At 37.2% G+C, this 21,299-nt stretch overlaps 1 long non-coding RNA gene across 2 annotated transcripts in view; it reads right to left on the bottom strand.

Moving 5' to 3' along the window:
- LOC137479296 (uncharacterized) overlaps positions 1-21,299 on the bottom strand; it is a 91,954-nt gene that overhangs the window by 18,502 nt on the left and 52,153 nt on the right. For both annotated transcript variants that reach the window (XR_011002144.1, XR_011002145.1), the window contains one exon: positions 3,672-3,823. This is a non-coding gene — a long non-coding RNA (uncharacterized lncRNA). The remainder of the gene's footprint in view (positions 1-3,671; positions 3,824-21,299) is intronic.

The following is a 21,299-nucleotide window of genomic DNA, read 5'->3' as shown; positions in this document are numbered from 1 at the left end:
AAAACTCAAACAGTGGCAGGGAGGGGATTTAGGGCTGTTCCTCCAGTTAACTGGGCCCTACTGATGCCAAATTCACATCCCTGTGTGGGCACTGTGCATAGCCCCAGTGTCAGGTTGTTGTTCTCTGCCAGAGAAAAGATAATGAAACCACAGGCTAATAACCTGGGGTTCATTAATGTTTCTGTAGTAGCTGGAATATATCAGGACAGCTTGAAGCAGCACCCTCCCTGCTCTGCCTGCTCCCAAGGTGACAGCCCAGGATTACACTCAATTACTTTAGGTCTTTGTTATACGGCAAATGGAAAGGATGGAAACTAAAACTGCACTCCAATTGAATAGAAAAGTAATTCCAATTTATTAAATTATTGCAGACCACACAGTTCTTGTGAAGCTACTTCTGAAGAGTATGTCTTACTAAATCTCTTAAAATATATTGACTTTGCCAGCTTTAGCCCACATGGCAGATCTTCCATTCAGTAACCAAACTGTTTCATGTAGAGATTAACCCAGTGATCCCACACTTGAAAGAGATCGCTGCAGGACTTCATTCATATTCTAACACCACCATTCTGTTGGGAAAGGCTAATTAATCCCCAGTAATAGCACGGTGATGAAACCTGAAAGAACTGCTGAAAGGTGGCTCTGCTAAGGTGCTTCAGTCAAACCAGGAAATTTTACATATGTGCTATAAATAAGTATTATGTTATCTTATAGGATCAACAAAATTATGGGAAATAGAGGATTACTTTAGGACACTAGCTGGTTATTATATTCATAATTGGCTCCTAAATATTCCACTTCTGACACGGTGTTTGTGTTAAAACATTGATCTCTGTGTAAGAGGCAACAGGCTGCAACAGCTAACTAGGATTTTTTTATGGTAAAATAAATTGAAGAATTTTTTTCTTTATCTTATCCTTGGAATGCAAAAGATTCTTTAAAAAACTTTCCAAATTTCAAGAGCTGTTTCAAGAGAATTCAGTCCTCATACAAGATTTTTGATTTACAACTTTACAAAGAAGTATGCAAGTTCTGAGTGAACACAATAGTAAATTCACTCTTTGAACTCATGTAGCAGTGCATAATTGTTGGAACTATTTGTAATACACTTTTTGGGAAATACAATTTAAAATGTATGCACATATGCTTATATTCCTAGCATCACACATCTGGGCCACAAACTTGGAGAGAATTACAAAGGTACCTAATTTTATACAAATTAGTAATCTTAGCAAATACAAATTTCCATCTGAAAAGATAGTTATCCTAATTTGTGGACCTAAACAAACACAAAACATTTACCTTAATAATCTTAATACTTTAAAAATCGATTCTGACTGCTTTTATCTGCCACTTTTTGTCCTTGATAATAACCAGAATAGATTTCAGTTCATATTTTCCTTACACTATCCCCTTGTTAGCATAACACAGAGAATTAAATCCAAAAATTCTATTTAGACCATGTCCTCTAAACAATCAGTTTCTGTACAGTTCAGAGAACCGTCAGGGAGCCCAATGTCTCAAAGGATTCCTGGAAAGAGATCTATTGTCAGGACACAGTTTCGAGTGCCCTGGGTGAAACAGAGAGAGTTACTCCCAAGCACCTTGGGCATTCACTAGTACAGGACTTTAAGCTGCATTTCTCACAGTCAGACTCCTCACCTCCCTTAGAAGTTAGAAATTTTAGGGGGCTAAAAGCAAACACTCAGACACTGGAAGGGCATCTGAACAGTCTCTCCATTCTGGGCTAGTGAACAGGTAGGAAAATATCTTCAAATGTTTTCCTGAGTTTAAAAAGATCATCTACAATTTTATTCTGTGGTGACTAATCAAATATTTGCATATAGTTCATTAGAATTAAGCAATACCGTGTTTCTCTAAAATTGTCCTCAAGAGATCCTGGACAAACATCTTTACACCATGACTCCTTGACAAGAGCTGCTGCAAACAACTGTGTCGGAACCGGCGCCGCAGCTTTCCAACGGGTGAGAAGTATTTGTCAGAAATAGGCTACCTAAAGGTCACTTCACCTCTCTTCACCTCTCTCACACTTGCATCCCTGTCCAAGACAGCTTTAGTTTAAAATCTTCAAGTTCAGTCTGCGAATGAAATCCTGTGTAAAAGTCAGGAGATGAGAAGGAATGTGAGTGATGCAGCAGAACCCATTTGCCAAGCCAGTGACTTTCACAGAACCCTGAGCAAGCACACAAAGCTGTTCAGTAGCACCACACCGCTGTCTTTACTTGAGCAGAAATCATTTGGCTGTCTGAAATAACAGCACAAACCCGAAGAAAATAGTTTTCTGTGAATAATTTGAATTTAGACATTCTTCCTTTCAGCAGATCAGACTCAGAGATGATACCAACTCACTCTTGCATGTGAAAAGCCAGTAGGGACGATCAGGTGCAGCAGTTCTTCAACTGAAAAATGGTGTGGGGCCCAAAACCACAAAGGGATTGTGAGGTACAATAGGAAATAGGAAGTGGTATTCCAAGAACCAAAGAAAACAGGGTTTGGGAATGACACTGTGCACCTGCTAAAACCTGGACAAGATTTGACTTTGCACTGGAAAATAATTAAGATTACTGCATTCTAATAGGTGAATAAAGTGAGATCAGGAAGTGGAAACTGCTGATAAGACTGTAGAAAAAAATCTCACCAAAATCTTGTCTTCTGTAGAATGGCCCAGATCAACCAGACAAAGCTCATTAAATTAGGGAATAATAAATAAATGCCTCAATAAACAGATAATTGCCTTGTTCCTGTTCTGAGACAGTGCACTGAGCCACACTGTCTTTGAAACTACATTTAAATAATCCTTCTAGAAACCCCGAATATAAACAAATACTATTTATCTCTTCTCCAAAGCAGGAAATTGAAGTAATGAGATTAAAATATTTTTCCAAAGCTACAATTCAAGCCATTTGCAAATAGGATTAGATCTCAAGATCCTAGACCAGCCTTCTGCACACTAGAATATATGATGTCTTTATTAAGCTTTGGGGAATACTACCTTAAAATAAGAAAAAAAAAATCACTTTATCTAAATTTGTGTGTTAGACTGTAAATGTAGTAGTAAGAACCATCAGTACATTTAACTGATTAGGAAAGGATTATATGTTGATTAAAAAAATCTGATTGGATGGCTGCGCACACTGCAGAGCAAAGAAACACTTCACACAAATGAGAGTGCGGGAGCAGGTGCACAGATTATTCTGCAGAGCATCAGATGCAGCAGTTGATTTCACCCATGCAGGCTTTGATTCTGTGGGTAATCTTAAAACAGTACCAGGGGGATTTTCTACCTTCCACTCTTTCTTGATTTGTAGTTCTGATTCCTTGTAATCCAGAAATTAATATTAGTTACAGGGAGAAAATGAGAAGAGAGAGATGCTTATCAGGGTGTTCTGAGGCTTAATTAATATTTGCAAAGCTCTTTGAGCTTCTTTGATGAAAGAAGCCATATAGGGCAAAGTGCTATCTTATTATTATTTTTATTATTATTAATCAGTTTTCTATTGAATTCATTGTGTCAATATATGGGTTGTTGAACCCACTTGCTTCACCAATTGTTGTGCTGTGCTCTTTACAAGTGCTCTTTAGAAGCTTCACTGTGGTGATTGAGAATATTGAGGAGGAAATAAAACAGAGAATAAATAAAGTCTACTTACAAGTTACAGACACAAGTTTGAAACAAGCATTTTATCCACTGATCTGGAAGAAATCGTTGCCATAGCAATGATTACATCCGATTACACTGCTTATTTCCTCGGGTACTGGACTGTCCCTTTAAACACTGAGCTTCTGGATGTTTGCGAATAGTCTGCCAGAAAAAAAAGAAAACTCAAACATGACTGTGGAAGTTTAGTTCTGTGTTGCAGTTTTTAATTACCCTGTATCCTGCCCACCCTGGGAGCAGGGTGAGGTGGTGCCCATGGGGGGTTCCAGAGCACAACTGGAGCCGAGGTTACAGGAATGCCCACAGCAGCTCTGCAGGGGCCCAGCAGCCCTGCCCATCCCTCTGCCCAGCCCGGAGCACTGCCTGGGCACCATTTACTGCCTGGATGGAAACTGGTACAATCCATCCTCCACAAGGGCCAGGTGCATATGAGCACTACAAGTTTTTACCACTAGTGACCATCTAAACCCCCAAACAGCAGATGAATCATTGAAAAGAAAAAACACATCTAGAATTCATTTGTAAATCATTCAACTTTGATTTCATATTCAAAAATTAAGGCCACTTGTTTTGGTGTTCACTTACTTAATTTTTAACACTTCTTTTCTGTAAAGACAGGAATGTTAATTTAAAAAATTAATTTAAAATTTCCCCCTAATTGTTTCTCTTTTCCATTGAAAATAGTGACCAATCTCATCACAGCTAAGCTCATTTTGAAGTTTCTGGGAAATAATTTTTTTAGCTCAGTGCTATTTTATGTACTTGCATTAACTACAGATAGGAAATCTGAAATTACTATGATCACTTATAATTGTATTTTTTAAAAATTATCAATTACTGTTTTTTATTGCTGCTGAAGTTAAAGTATTGGTCGTCAGCTTATGTAAGTCTACATTTTTACAGTGGAAGTTCATCTTCCACACCAAATTCCAAATCTTTTAGCTGTGTGTGACTCACTAGCAAGAGAAAACTTCTCCCTCCTGTACACAGGGGTATTCAAAGGCTACATTTCCATTTAGAAAAACCATGGTTATACACTTTAGGAAGTGTGCATTGATTTATTTCCTCAGCCAAGGATACAGAGGAGCAGAGACTATAGAAAAAACCTGCTTTTTCAAGGGTTTCCAGAGCAGCTTCTCTTGTGCCAATCACTCACTTCTACCAGTGACTATTCCCACAGGCATTTCCATACACAGGACAGTTTTCCAGCTGGACACCAAGCTTGACTCCATTGCACAGATTTGTCTGTAGATCACACTTCTCCCCTTTCCCCTCCCCCTATTTATGCCAGGAACAAGCTGCATTATTTTTCTCTTTGCGAGGACATACTTTAGTTTTCACTCAGCCTTTAACAAGGTTATAAACCCATTAAGAATTAAGTATGTTTTGCCACCAACAGATCTGACCGCTGGAACATACTCATTTTTTAATTTAATGCTGTTTTAAAAAAGGAAGGCAAAGCTAAAATCATTATTATGAAAATTAGACTAGCATTTGGAAAGAAAAGACAAGCAATTTCACAGCAAACAAAGAGATCTGTAATAACACATCTCTATAGTCAGCCAAGTACTTTGATTATTTTTTTTAAGCAGTCATTTTCTTTTATTTATAAATTTGGGATTATAATGAAAGTTGGCAATTGAGTAGGTTACAATTTTTAAAAGATCTGCCAATAGGAGTGACAGTGAGAGTACTGAAAGATACTATGTGAAATGAATAAACACTGTGGAGAATATACAGAATATTTTACTCTTTGGAAGTTTGCATAAAGCTTGGAAACCATGGGAATACCTGTCATTGCAGGCTGGAGAGCTGTGTGGTGATGTTCAAGCTGCTCTGCCCACAGAGCTTGAGTGCAGACCCCTCTACAGAGCCACATCCTGCAGTGCCCTGCTTCCCTTAGCAGAACTGGCATGGGATCTGGCAGCTCATCACTCCGTGCCTGCTCTGCTCAGACGCTGGGATGTGCTCACACACAGCTCACACTTTGCAGTGCTACCTCAGAAATGCTTGCAAAGCATCTGCATTGCATTACAGACATGCTAAGGGGTTTAAGTGTGGCGTGCCTTGTTCACTGATTTCCTAACTCACATTGACTTCCTTGATTTCCAAGGAAAATCCATTAGGACCAATCTCATTTGTTTCTTCCCACTGATTACTAAAGGTGCTAAATCATTCTATAAAATGTTTCTCAGTTTATTACCTAGCATGTTTTATGACTGCAATAATTGCAAGACTTAGTTCTTTAATCTTCAACATATCATCTCAATGAATTCACTTTATTAGATACATTGAGGGCTAAACTGCTTTTGTATTGAAAACCCCTGAAAGGTATCTGACTAGACTTGAAATATCAAATCTTATGACATAAGTGCAGATAACATAATAATAGCCACACCATTCAAGAATATACCCCATCAGAATGTTTTCATTCTCTAAATGAAGGACGAGAGCAAACACATATTTAATTAACCATTTGATCGTGTCTTTATAGGTCTCATTGCTTTGATGCCTAAAACCAGTGTTTCTAACAACTAAAAACATGGGCAAACAAGATTCTTGAGGCTGCTGTTGCTTTTAATCCCCAAAAGCTGGATGGTGCAATCCTCAAAGATCCTTACCAAATGGAAATACCGTACTTAGAACTTGAAAAATTTTTCACCACAGTGCAAATTTCTGACTCCTGTCCAAGAAACATTCCCTTCTCCTCAGCTTGCTTCTCAAACCCTGTAGCTGTTCTTAGCAACTGATGATATCATCTGACCTTTCTCTCTATTCTCACTCTCTGAGGGTATGTTCACATTTGGAATTGCATATACTATTGAACTGGATCTGATATTTAATTCTGAAATATTAATCCTGAAAGAAGAGAATGCACTGACTGGCCCAAAATGGATGACATGTCACTAGGGTATCTTATACATAGAAAGTATCAAAATAAACTCACAGGAGGTCAATTACTCTGATTCAAATACTATAATCCTCTACATCATCTACTTGGGTTTTGTTTCAAAAACATTAAGCATTTTGTACAGGAATAATATTTAGTGTAATGGAATTTCCTAGTGTTTAATTATTTTGCTGAAATTCTTGTAAACTTAGAGCTCAGTGTTCCCTACAATGCAAGAAACTGACACAGGCGTGACCCCTCAGGATTAAGACAGTTGCCTGCATAGTCTGCCCTGCCTTAAAAGGTGCTCAATTAATGTTGTCAGAGGAAATTGTAAAACCAGAGCAGAACTACAGGTTACCTTTCTAGAGTGTCTCCCCAGTTTCAACCTTTGCTTTTCAGAGACGAGCTCAGGCAGAAGTGATGTGTGTACGTTTAAGAGCTAGCTGACTTGCTGTATATATTATAGCATATGTACTTTAGTCTTGCTGCTGCTTGCTACATTACTATTCCAATTACTGTAAGGCTTTCTTTTACACTGATGTCTTAGATACCACCACTTTTGCAATTACTAGCAAAATACTCAGATGGCATAAGTATAAACACGTCACTTTCCCCTCCAATTCCTGCATTTTAAATGCTTTGAAAGAAATTTGAGCTTAGCAATAAAAGCTAGCACAAAAGAAAATGAAATAACTTAATTGTGGAAACTTAGTTGGATTTTTTTCCCACTTTCAAAGACACATTTATACGTCTTCCATATTTAGACACTAAGAAATCTCAAATTATTTTCACTGCTCTGTGAATATTGTTGATAATTTCGATTACACCAAATACTAGCTGCCTTGGCCACATGAAATTTTTTCACTGCCTTTGTTTAATTCAAGTAATTAAAATGCTTATTTGGCTACCACTTAAACACATAGGGGTTCTCCTATATATATATAGGGTGTAGCCAAAGGAAACACATATCCTTGTCTCTCTAATCTCTTTTTGTCTAACTGAATCAGCTTTCCTAACATTATGTAGAAGAAAATAACTTAATGTAAATCCTATTCTCTAAAGTAGTTCTTATGTTGACAGATTTATTTCATTGGGTCTCTAAACACATTATTCCTTTACAGATGCTAAGTATATCATTTCATAGGCCATTTACCTTTATAGTTATGGACATTTTAGGACTATTGAAGTATTAAAATACTAGATCTTAAGCTTTATGCACTGCAAGTTTAAAGATAAATAAGCTGAATAAGTGTATATACATCTACCTCTCTGCACACTATACAACAAAGGCACGTACCAGCATGAGGTGATATAAACATTTTATCAGCAGAAATTTAGAATAACCTCATTAATTCTGAGTGGTGCAGCCCCAAAATGAATTACATCTGTCACACTATGAAGAGCTATACAATGCCAGTAGAGGGTATTACAGGAAAGTTTTGCAGAAATGGATAAACTTCATTTACACTGTCTTCTTGATAACCCTTGGCTCTTGAGGTTGGCACTCTAAAATCAGAAAACAATAAATTTCATACATCCAGTTGCGATGGGCAGATATCTGTCTACATCACAAAGTCTGGCTTCTCTACATTTTTAATAACAATTTTATGCATGAGTGAAATGCTAGTTTTCCAATGGCATCTTCATACAAAAACAGGTAAGTATATTTTATCTCTAGGTCAGCAAAATTTCTCAGGACTGCTGCAAAGTAGACGTATCTCAAATAATTCTGCCTACAGGTTATGCACCAAGGGAAACCCGAAAGATATGAAAACTGCAGTCATTTCTGTGTCTGGAACAGATTTAGCACAGCAGATTTGTCAGAGCTGCTTGTTGAGGTGACATCGGCAACACAGCCATGGCAGCACAGGAGAGGGCTCCGCAGAGGCTGACTTTCATTGAGTGTTCTTGTGACAGCACAACTTGGCCTAGATAAGCAAGCTTAAAGCCAGCTTCATGTACGAAAGTGCAGGGGATCACTTCACACTTGTCACTCTTGGCTGTCCAGATGGTAACAGGGAAACTCTATAACCACCCAAAACCAGAACCAATTCTCTAGCACGTGATCTCTCGTGTGACAACAGCTCCATGGCAGTGATCTACATTGCTGTCTTCACCAAAACACTTTGTACAAGAAACTGCCCACACAGAATCTCCAGGGCATCCTGCTGCAAGCCTTTCTGGTAGTGATCACAGCACACCTGTATTCCATTTTCCACACAGAGGAGTAAAAATAAAAAATCAACGGTAAGTTCAGAGTAAGGTCAGTAATTTTAAAGCCTTCAAACTGGCATGGGTCAAACTATCTTGTGGTTTCTTTTGTCATCTATTACACTTTCTGGAAGTGGTTATCATCTAAAGTACTATGGGGAACATTCCCCTGAGAGGCATTCTCTGGAGCAGAGGGCAGGCTGCCCTCCATCAAAGCCCACAGCTGTGAAATATACTATACTATTGCAGAGCACCACGAGCCAGAGTCTTCAGTGAAGTCCCAGGGTAAAATTAATCTTTTTAAACAGACATTTATCCATTAAATCATCAGTATGATAGCCCAGTTTTCTTATGGAAACAACTTAAATTAATCCTATTTGAAGGAGCATTTTAAAAGGAACAAAAAAGAAAAAAGAGAATGGCATTTACTTTTTTATTTATGTCATTTTCAATATAGATAGAGCCCACAGAAATACTCATAGTTAATGTAAGAAAGCACTTCTCAATGTAAATATCTTGCAGTTGCTCTCTTTATGCTACACTTTAAATATCTGAGATTAAATTCTCCCTCTGAATGTCATTTAAAAATAGTTTTAGGAAAGTAATTCATCCATTTTTGAGACAGGGGCATTCTTCAAATGTGAAAAATAAATCGATTATGAGAAAGCTTAACAGCTTCATGATTTGCAATGGGATTTTGCAAAGTTTGGCAGCAACTTAATTTTTAGGATACTGCACTGGAGGTAGAATATGCTCTCTACCAATCAGTCCTAACTGAACTGTAAGGTTCAGAATTATTATCTGTGCATGCTCTTAAAAGGCAACATCAAAATCCTCTAAAAATTTAATCTGCACTGAGCAACCTTCTTCCCTTTAATAAATATGCCTAGCTTTAATTTCTTCATTTTTATTTATCATTAGAAAAAATTACAATCCTGGTAAGCAACTGCTACAACATAATAAAGGAGAAATGTGGTCTTTAAATTTCTTACAGAGAGCGAACCTTATACAAATAAGAAATGTAGCTTATTTACATTACATCTGTAGTCTATCTTGTTAAAACAGATCAGAGTTTTTCCCTGATTCAGAGCAAGTCAGATCATAAAAATAGAACCCATCACTTTTCACTTACCGAGCAATACAATTTACCTCTCCAAACCCTTCAAGCTACTCTCATTATTAACAAACTAGCTCAATGTTACTGCAGATGTACAGGTGGCATATGAGGTTTTTGTTGTTATTTCTTTTTATGTGTTGCTTCAGATACAGAGATACAAATATTAAACTATTGCTTATTTAAAAGATAGTACCAAAACAGAGAAATTGAAGATGAATATGAATTTCTTTCTATTCCCAGGTTTTCTCACTACTGGTTTCATTTAAGCCAGCTACCAGTTTGCTATTAAAGGAAAAAATCCCATGTAACTATAAAATTAAATATTTGTTAATTATATAATCTTTTCCTGTGTATGTTTTAACTGACAAAAAAACCATCCAGTGGCACAAAAGAGAGCTCTACTATCCATGTCAGGATGGGTGGTAAGGGCACTTCTGAGAGTTATAAATATTTGTGTGCACTCTAAGTCTGGGTCATCTAGCCCAGAGAAGGATTTGTGTGGTGGACAAGGCCACCACCGAGTATATCCCCAGCCATCCTCTCCCTAAAAGGGGAAGAGACGGAGTCCTGATCTATTGAAATTCTTGGATTGCTCAGGCACAGTGGGGCAGGAGAGGAGTCTTCTCTCCATTACTGTTTTATTTACTGCCCTGGGAAAAAAATGTTTCCCTGTTAGAAATTGATTTAAAAGTGTATCAGGAGATTTTAAAGAGAAAGAGCTGCAAAGAACTCACCACTGTTACAAGCTTTATTATGAGCTATATTGTAGTGCTACAATTCAATAATAGTTGGAGATACTATGCTGGTTTGAGGCATAAATTTCCTGTAGTGGTCTCCTGTTCAGTGCTTAGGTCAGGATCATGAAGTCAGACATTCTATAAACAGTTATTATAAAAGTATTAGCCTTCCTGGGTCTCAAAAAGAAGAGAAAAACAAGTCTAAACTATAAGTTATTTTCCTGGCATAGTAAATCACAGACAGAGTTTTGGCCTTAGTGAGCTGTAGCTCAGCAAGGTATTCCACATTTAATCTACTTCAGTCTTGTCATTACTCGTCCTTATGTCACTTTTTCTAAAGTTGCAGCAGACACATTTGCTAGCACAGGTGTATGCCAAGCTCTGCCATTTATCTTTAAACACAATAGCACTGATTTGGCCCATCAAGAGCAGGCAGGATAGACTATGACAGAGGGAATTAAAGTCTCACTCTGGGGAAAGTTTGATGAGGTTTTCCCACTGTCACATTCAAAATAGCACCAAAGCAAAAGAAATTCCTGTACAGGCTATATCGATATTGGATACCCTCCTTTGGGGTGCAGGGTGACCTGCTGGGTTGGGGTAGCTGGTGTCCCAGCTCCTGGCAGATGATCAGGTCTCTCTCAGCTCTGTGGGGCACTAAGCTGCCCCTGCTGATGTGCTCTCACGGTTCAGGCTGCAGCCCCTGGGCTGGTGCAGACACTTCTCCTCACACCTTTTCATAAAGGACAGACACATGGACATGATGAAAGGTATGGACCTTCCTGCACCATTTTGGAAGCCAGAATTAGAGTCAGAGTAAATCTAGGAGCCATGTAACCGTGTCACTGATTCTTCTCCCAAGCAATTTCCTATGGTCTAAACCGGAAGCTCTGAGCAGCCTCAGGCAAAGTGTGGCTGGCTGGGGCTGTGTATTAGGATGGGGACCAAGGAAGAATAAGCACACTTGTAGCTCACCTAAGCAGCTCTATGACCTTTGCCAGAAACTCTACTTCATCTAAGTCCATTTGATATCCTACATTTTTGTCCATTTGGGCTCACTAGACTGTTAACTCTAAGCAGGGGCCGTTCCAGGAAGCTGAATGGTTTTTAACACGTGGTACTTAGGTATAAGGGGCTTCCTAGAGGTTTGCTAAATTAATTGATAGCCAAGAAATTAACAGTGCTATATCATGATCATTAAAATATTTCAAGACACACAATATTTACCTTTTAGAACCCACTCTTATATTTTATATTAGTTTCCAACTCTCCTACTCAATAATAAGAAAATGTCCATAATTCTTGAATGGCATCTTTTACTTTTATGAACATGGAGAATGGTTGTTCTGTCCTTGAATACACTTAAAATCTACACAGAAGAGTAAATATTTAGTCCAGTACATGAGGATTTAGCTGTGTGATTTTGATTTGCATTAATAAATACAAATATTTACAGTACATTTCTCCCAGAATGTTTATGGTCAGATTTGGTGCAATAAGAGAATCATGGGGAATAAAGTATCCAAAAAGTACTCTTCCATCAAGAATATTCTCCAATCTCTAATGTAAGTAATATCCCATAGGAAAGACCTTAGTTTAAGAGTGCCCTAGGGTGTTTTACAATAAAAGCATTTCTCCATATTAAACCAGTAATATCAGAGGTAACATGAGGAGGAAAGGAGAACATTTGCAGCTTTGGAACCACCACTTCTCTACCATACAAGATCCCTTTTCTATTCACTTCCAGGCTAGACCAAAACTTTGCAGAAACTGCAACACCACTGACACACCTGAGCCAGTTTTAAAGCAGCTAACTCAGGTACTAATTGCAGTGTGTCCGTGACAACAAAGAAGTCAGTCAAGATAAGATTTGTCCTACCAGCCCCTATCATACTGGTAATATCCACCTTTGTCAGCAGTTTCTATAGTCACGTGCCTTACTGCACAGCAGCTCAACTTAAACCTCCTTAGCAGGAGATCTTCTTAGCCCATTCTAGGTGTCTAAGTTTCAAGAGTTGCCTTTTTATTGGGAGAGACAAAAAAGCATCAATAAAAAAAATGTATTGCTTAACTAACTTACTCAACTAACTCTTAGAGCTGAAAATGCTCAAAGATCAGCTCAATGTTTTAACACAGCCAACGGTATCTGAATTCTGTATGTTGAGTGGTAGCTCTGGCTCTTCTTCACTTGTTCACTTCAAAGTTCTCAGCAGCAGCAACACTTCCTGCCCCACTGAATTGTGGTGTTGGGGTTGGTGCCAGCACATTCATGTTTAGCACTGAGCCAAAGAGGACTCAAATTTATGCAGAGTTACAAAGTCCTGGTGAGTACAGACCCTCTATGAGATGAGAACTGCTCCTGGTTGTCTTACTCAGGTGACCCTAGTTAATCAGCACCACAGTATGAAGATTAACACCAAAAGAAGCACAAGTTTGCTTCTCCACATCCTTTGAAAAGATTCCAGCCATAGTCTCTCATTAACATTTGGCAAAGCCACCTTCAAAATCACTCAGATCTACTTTTTTCTTACATGCATTTTCCTTTTAAAGGCTTCCCATGACAAAGGCCCTGAGGGAATAATTTTTCCTTTTTCCCAGTGGAATTTATCTATTCAGTGTGCCACTACAATTTTTAACAGTTAGTTCCTTTTTCATGGAATTAAAAGGTAGTGGGATTATTTTCACTTGCAATCTGAACTAAAATGCAAACTGAATAGAGAATGTTTATGGCAGAATCTCAATTCAGCAATCAAAAAATTAACAGTAAATTAAGAAATTCCATAGATGACCCCATCCCATCCACCAGACAGATACCCAGTGCCTGCTGTATGGTGCCTTTCCTGTGTGTTGTCCTGACATCAGACACACCCAGTTGCCATCAGAACTGCATGTAAATAAAATGCTCACTCTGCATGCTGTGAACAACACTTGCTGTCCAGCAGCTCTCCTAATCCACCTTTCTCAATTTGCAATTGTCCACTAGGATACAGGAGCATATAGCCAGCTGGACAGATAACACAGTTGTAGCCAACCTGCATTCCCACAAGTCTTAAAGTTAAATTTCCTTTTAACAGTTTAACAGCAAAAATCTAGGATTACAGGGATAGAGCTAATAAGCAGCTCCAAAGCACTGTCTGGAAAAGAACCAATAAAAGATTAAAAACCAACGCAGTGATTAAATAAAAATATATATAATAAAACAAACACAGTCAAGCTATCGACCCCACAGCATAGGCAGAGCAGTTCTTCTCTGCAAGGAAGAACAGAGCTTTTTCATTGGCCACTTACATTCTGTTTCCCATAAGAAGAAAACTAAAACCAAAAGCTATGACCTTAAACCAACAGATAATTCTCATCTAAATGGTGTTTTAAAATCAAACCCTTCAGATGTCTGTTCTCTTGGGAAATGACACACATGAGCACGGACTGCAAATGGCTTCACAGTTTCTGTTTGCACCACTGTAAGAATAAAAACAACTAAAGTACTGCTATGGATGTCCTTGATTTTATTCCTTTGTCACTTTAGAGGAACTGAATTATTTTGACTATTTCCCAAACTTATAAGAGAAGACCAGTTTTAATACATACCAAGAGGAACTTTGATGCTATACAAATGAATCACCAGTTTTCTTCTAAAAATCAGGCATCCTCCAGGTCATTCTGTGCCCTCACATTTCAGAGGATGTTTGAAATGCTAAGCAGGTCTTCTTCTTCTGTTTTTGGTTTTTTTGTCAATCCTCAGTCTGGGATTTAAAACTGCAGTTACTCTAACATTTCTGCAGTTATTGTGCATATAGAACTTTTATTCAAAAACTCAGTAATAATTTTTTTCAGAGTTCATTAGTTAACCCACATAGGCTGCTGTACAAAACAGATGTTGCAATGCCCATTTCTCAGATTGGAAATCCTCTTCCACAGAATTGTTTCTTGCGTAGTACCAAACTGAAACAAATTTATGTCAGCATTTCCAGGCTTATTCCTTTAAACTATATTGTCAAAAAAAAAAAAAAAAAAAAAAAAAAAAAAAAAAAAACCCACAAAAAGCAGGGAGACAGACCAAGTCCAATCCAATTTGAAATTCTGGGTGTTTTTCAAACAAGAATGAATCATAGAGCCATACATAGAGAGACCACCTAAAAATTGCTAAAGAATAAAAAGTATAAACAGATTTTTGATTGTGTTCACCTATGGTTCTCTACCAGTATCACCCAGACTTCTCAGTGGGGAAAAAAAATACAAAAAAACCAATGTATGATTAAGATTAACTGAAATATTTAGATGGTTTTGTCTTTCCCCCAGAACTGTCTCTTAAAAAAAGCCCCAGTTCTTCTTTGGCATTTACAACATTTACAAGTCTTTTTGGTAGCAGCAGTATTGGTGCCAGCAGTGTGGTTATAGGTCAGCTTTGGAGCTAAACAGCTTGTGAGCTACAATGTCTCTTCTCTGTGTCCCTGAAGTATTAAACAAAATGCTTCACCAAGGCATTGCTGTACATACCTGGGATTCAAGTTGGGAAAGAAATATAAGGAAATGTGAAAACATGGGCTTTAAATCATCTAAATGAAACCCTATCCATATTTTTCTAGACATTAATTTGCTCACTTCTCCCTTTGCTGCTGCACAACCTCTAACAGAGGGTACAATCCCCTTTTACTGCAATAATAACAACAAAAAGCTTTTTCAACAGATGAATTTTGCAATAGTAGAGATAGAAAACTTAATATTTTCCTGCTAGTCAAGTAAAACAGCCTCAGGGAGCATCAGTAATTTGCTCACAGTCACTGGGAAATTCTGAAATTATTTATGTCTTATCAAGGTCTTGCTTTGTACCAAGAGCAAAAGATTACCCTTCTCATTTTACATAAGGTTAGTTCTAAAGGAGAATCTAATGTCTCTGTCTTCACAAGAATCTTAATTTCATACAAGAAAAGAGAAATTCCATCAAAAATAGATCTCATTGGTACCATTTTTCTTCAATTAGAGCACAAAATGCACAACAATTCTCACATCTGTTCAACATCTCCAATTTTCTTCTGTGTACCCAATTAAATGTGTTTGCAGTAAACATAAATAGACCTTCCACAATACTGTAACCTTCTATACAACAATCTCACAGTACATCAGGTTTCCTATCATCACAAAACACCTAGGGAAGTGTGATGTTTACAGCTGCTTCTGTATTTCAAACCTTGACTTTTTGCACCTCCCACACATAACACACTTTTTGAGATTTTTCTCAAGGTGAAGATCACTGATTGTTTAACACTTGGCATATAGCACTGGACATAACCCCTTACGAGAGCGTGGGACTGACACAGGGATTAATTAAGCAAAAATTACAGTAACTAAGCCAATGAAACACGAATTTTTGCTTTCTGATAGAATTCTTCAAGTGAATGGGTTTTTTTTCCAGATTGTCAAGGAGTCTTGGTCTCTCTTCTAAAACTTGCAAACTGCCTATCTTGAGCTTCATTTGTCATCTGGACTGATTATTGTCTTCAGGAAGGTTTACAAATCCAAGAATCCAAGATTTAGAATGCAATTTCTTGTTGATCTATAAATTGTTAAGCAATAACGGCTTCCTGTATTGGCATGGATTGCCTATCCAAAATGTTCAGCATTTTAAACACAGAAATACAGAAAACACAGGTGTTGCGCTATGCATAGGGAAGGATAAAAACTTCAAGTGCAACAGACCATCCCATGTCTGATAGTGAAACTAACAGTATCACATAGGGATTCTCTATTAATATTTTGGTTCATTTCTAACAATGAATTAAAGTCTAAATTCCATGTATAGAACTAGGGCATTCCCACTGATTGCAGAAGCAGGTACCTGAATTGTATTGCTGGTACAAATACCCGAATTCAGTTTTAAATGTTTGTAATTATTTTTTGTATGTGTTTTTCTGATAGCCCATTACTCTAACCAAAAGCACATGGCTATGTGGTGACATCCTTGAAAATCAACAAGCATTTTGTATTTGGCAGTTAAGGCCAGGGAGTCAGACTGATGAATAGTGCAGAGCACTGTAATAAAAACACTTGATTCATATCAGGAAGAGTGCATTTGATGGGAAGTGTTGTGTTTATGACACACTAACAAGTATGCAGATTGAGTAGATAGTGTTAGCATTTTCATCATTCAATCTTAGCCACTCCAATAAATAATGCTGGCTTGTGGTCGACAGGACTCTTTTACTGCAGTATCTCAGATGAGTATATAAACATTTATACTTATAGCCACTGTGCTCTCCTTTGTAAAGGAAATTAGGTTCAATCCCATTATTTATTTGCCATGAACTTGCCAAAGGTCACTAAAACGGCCTTTGGGAGATCCTGGAAAAGAGCCCAGGTTTATTGCATGTAAATCACCAAAACATTTAGCCCTCAAAACCTGCTGAGTAGAGAAATATAAAATATAAATAACTTGAAATGGTTTTTCCCATACAAGGGTCTAAGCGACAGGCTGGCTTTGGCTTAGATTGGATCTTTTGTAATTTTATCATTTAAATAGTTAAATATTTCTAATAAATAATAAATGAATTGAGCATTTCCTCTTATATTTGGACAGTATATATTATCTATGACTAGATAAAAGATACACCCAAAATAGATTAGAATTGTGAAAGAAGACTAAGGGATATAGGAACTTGATTTCTTTGGAAATACAACAGTAGTTGGGTGCCTGACTGCATCAGGCTCTAAAAAAAAGGTCTCAGGCAAATACCAAAATAATTTTCCTCTTCAGATATGTGTTTACCTGAAACCAAATGTAGTGGCTCTGTTGTGCTCCCCTGGAGTTCTAATCAGGTTATATTTGCCAGATCTGAAGTACCCATCAATCTACATAATTTTCAGAATCTCTTTTCTCCTTATCCCTAATGCAAATAAAATTATTGATGTCTATAAATACTGGAAATTAATGTAAAAAGCAATTTGTGTAAAAAGAGTTTAAGTACTGTTAAGGTACTTAAATATAGTTTTATAAAGTCTGAGGACCTTTTTTCCTCTTTGTCATTTGAAGAGTCACATGTGGAAGTTGATGATAGAAAGCATAACTAAACTCAGAAAAAAAATCATTAAAATAGAGTAAATTTGTAATAGTTAAAATGTTCTAATTATTAATTAGGAATAATTTTTTAAAAGTCAAAATGTAAGGTGGAGAGAGAAATGAGATAGAAGAGAGATGGGGAGCCAGAAGAGATGTTGATAATGAAACGGTTTGATTTACTGGAAAGGTGACACATCAGAAATTTGCCTGGCCAAAGCCAGGATTTCAGTCTCCCCTTCGACATTCAGAGAAGACAGTTCAATCTGGTGTCATGGTTTAGGAATGGTATTCTCCAATTTAGTATTCACACTAAAGCCAGGCAATTGCTTCCCCTCCCACCCCACTCCAGATGGAGGCACAAAAGGCAAAGATCACAGGTTGAGATAAGGATGATTTATTGAAAAGAGAAATGAGATAAGAAAATGAATAGTAACAACACAATAATAAAATATATAAGAAAGGAAAACAATGTACACATAAAGGCCCTGAGAACAAACAAAGACCAGACTGCTCCAGCTGCCACCTTTTCTTTCCTGGCAGGAACTCCTTTTCCCTGGCAGCAAATCCCTTTCCTTCTGCCCCCAGCAATCCCATGAGGTGGTATAGAATAATCTCTGTTCCCCCAGCAATTCCATGAGGAGGTACAGAATAATCTCTGTGTCCCAGCTGTGCCCTCTCCTGGCAACTGAAAAAAATTAACCCTGTCCTGGCCAGAACCAGGACATCTGGGCAGACTCCTGCGTCACACCATTACAGCAAATGAATATTTCATCATTAATTTTGGATGAACAAGGAAACCATATATTAAGTTTTGCATGCAAAAAAGTTCTTATTGCACAAAGTTCCTTTAGCATGCTTGGGTTTTAGCTGCTGTCTACAGTAAGAGCTGTAAGAATTTGTAAGCTGTACAGGTCGTATTTGAATCTCATCTGCTGTCACTCATGGGACTGCATTTGGCCACCAAGCTGGTGGCTTTGCTAATGGTTTATCTGCTCTAGAGTCTATGTGTTGGCAGACTTAAATGCAGTATATTCCACAGCTCATGCCTGATACTGTCCTATAAAATAAAACTATGGACATTCAAAGCTTCAAGCAAACTGATGTGTGGCACTCAGCATACAAAGAAAACATCAACTGCTTCAAAAAAGCTGAAATCTTACCTAAATGGCTTTTGCAGAAGAGAAAATAAATAGACATACAATTCCTACAGGGTAAGTTTCTGGTTCATGCTGAAAAAAGACATATGAAATACATATATACTATCAAATTATCTACAAAAGCAATAATTTCAAAACCAAATCAATTATATGTTTACTCTTTCAAATTGCAATTAGCGATGGAAAATGATCATTTAAAAAATATTTTAAGCATATCTACCTCCTTCAAAGGCACACTGGACATCAACCCTTTGGTGCCCAGAATAAACTATTACAGAGAGTTAACAGATAGCATCTCAGGAAATTAACTAAAAGCAAGACATAATGTAGCAGTTCTCCATTTTCATCACTGTTTACTGTTTAATTACACAGTGTTTTTCCTCTATTGTTTTCATGTTGCTGAAATAGAGCAAGAGGTTTTTTCATTGATGTAAGTACAATTTGCTTTCTAAAACTAAAGGTTTCTTTAATATAAATACTAATGAAACCAAAAAAAATTAAGAGTGGCAGTTTGTAGGAAAAATGAACAGTTCAATGCAGAAAATGGCAGCAATATATAGAAACCCTGGGCCAATGTTTTTTCACATGTAAGATTACACATAATTCTCCTAAATATATAACGGGTTAAACTTACCCTGTCTTATGCAGTTTGTAGCAGTCTCAGAAACCAGGAGATAAAACCTCAGGACATGTACAAATAATTGTAAAAGAGTAACATACTAAACCAAACACCATTGTAAAATATTTTATTATAGGAAAAGGCAATATGACATTACAGTTGCATGATACTATAACTGTGTATGTAACAGACTAACAGAATACTGCCCATTTAGAAATGTCCTAGAGGACATACTGAGAGAATGAATGCTCTGTTATAAATGAGAGATTCCTGGCAAAAGCAAATTTAACATGGCCCAAAGCAGCAGAATTAACAAGAGCAATGGAAACAGCAGCAAAAAAAACCCAATCTGCTCATAGAATGCAAATAGTCAAACTAAAACAGGAATCCAGGTGCTACGGTTCTAACCAGTCAATTTTATTTAACTTTATACAATAAAAATGATCACATGTTTTAAATAGATGATTAGCAAAACAAGCAACCAAAATCAAGCAAACAATTAAAAAAAACCCACCAAACTGCAAAACCCCAAAGATGGAAAGCTGTCACTAGCCTTTAACAGGCAGAGTCTCCAAAAGAATAAGGGAGCCAGTGCTTTGTGGTTATATAATAACTACATTGCACCAGAAATGGAAGAAAATGGGAGTTTCCCACAGCAAACAAGTAATTCAGCAACCAATTAAAAATATTGTCTATGAGCACAAGTCCTCCGCTGATTTGAGCTGTAGCTAACATGAATTAGTTATGACCTTAGCTGTGGTTCTCAATTAAGATCTAGCAGGTGGCAATTCTAGTGAGCACCCATCACCTTGTACTCACCTTCACAGAAAACTTGGGAGCCTGAGAGAACATAACAAGTTCTCTTGTATTTATAATCAAAATCAGAAAGAGATATCAAATTATATCCCTGAGCTCTTACACCCCAGGAGATAAGGCATGAGAAATGGGGCCAGGTCAGCATGGTCTTCCTCTTGTCACTGATTTAGGAACACCACATATTAATGCTAAGAATGTCTACAGGAATTGGAAGCCACAGTGAAGAAGATCACCTGTCACTATTGGACACGAAATGAGTACACAGAAGCTTGGTACATTCAAAAGAGAAAGACCCAGTTTTATTTAAACATCTGGTATTTACAGAATTCCAAAGGTGACCGTGGATTGGAGGATGGAATTACCGCCTCTCCAACCACACTGGTCCAAAGATCAATCATTTCTCTCCACCCACACAGAAATATGTAAACTATTCTATTTATACATGAAATTGTGTGGGAATTCTGACTCTCAAATATGTAAACATTATCAGTAGGCTAAAGAAGTTTTATGAGAACTTTAAAACTTTCAAAAGAACTGTAAAAGAAAACTTAACACTTTTAAAATCAGGGCAACAATCACCAAGTTAGAAATTAACATGCCCCATGAATAGACAACATTAAGTAAACCTTAATATGATGGTGAGCCAGATATCTTACAATGCCAGAAAAAAAAAAGAGAAAAATAAATAAAAAATCCCAAAAAGCTATAAAAAAATGTGCTGCTAGAAATAGTCACAAGGGGTCTGTATATTAGGCTGCCATATAGAATATTGTTTGGAGTTTGTCACTTACACTGAAAATTTGTTAAATATTACCCTGCATCTTGGAATCAGAATTGGCAATGGCTTTGCCATTTTGACCTGTGATATTAAATATCTGTCAATGCAAAGAACATATTCCAAGCACTGGAGGTAGTAGTAGTAGTTTTTAAAGACAAAATAAATTTTTCTTATTGCTGCTGGAAAAAAACAAAACTGAGCTAAATGACAGCAAAGGAGGATATAGTAAGAGAATTAA

Source organism: Anomalospiza imberbis, chromosome 9, assembly GCF_031753505.1.
Source record: "Anomalospiza imberbis isolate Cuckoo-Finch-1a 21T00152 chromosome 9, ASM3175350v1, whole genome shotgun sequence".
Lineage (NCBI taxonomy): Eukaryota > Metazoa > Chordata > Aves > Passeriformes > Viduidae > Anomalospiza > Anomalospiza imberbis.
The sequence above is the reverse complement of the archived record's forward strand: the minus strand, read 5'-3'. Positions and strand labels throughout refer to the sequence as shown.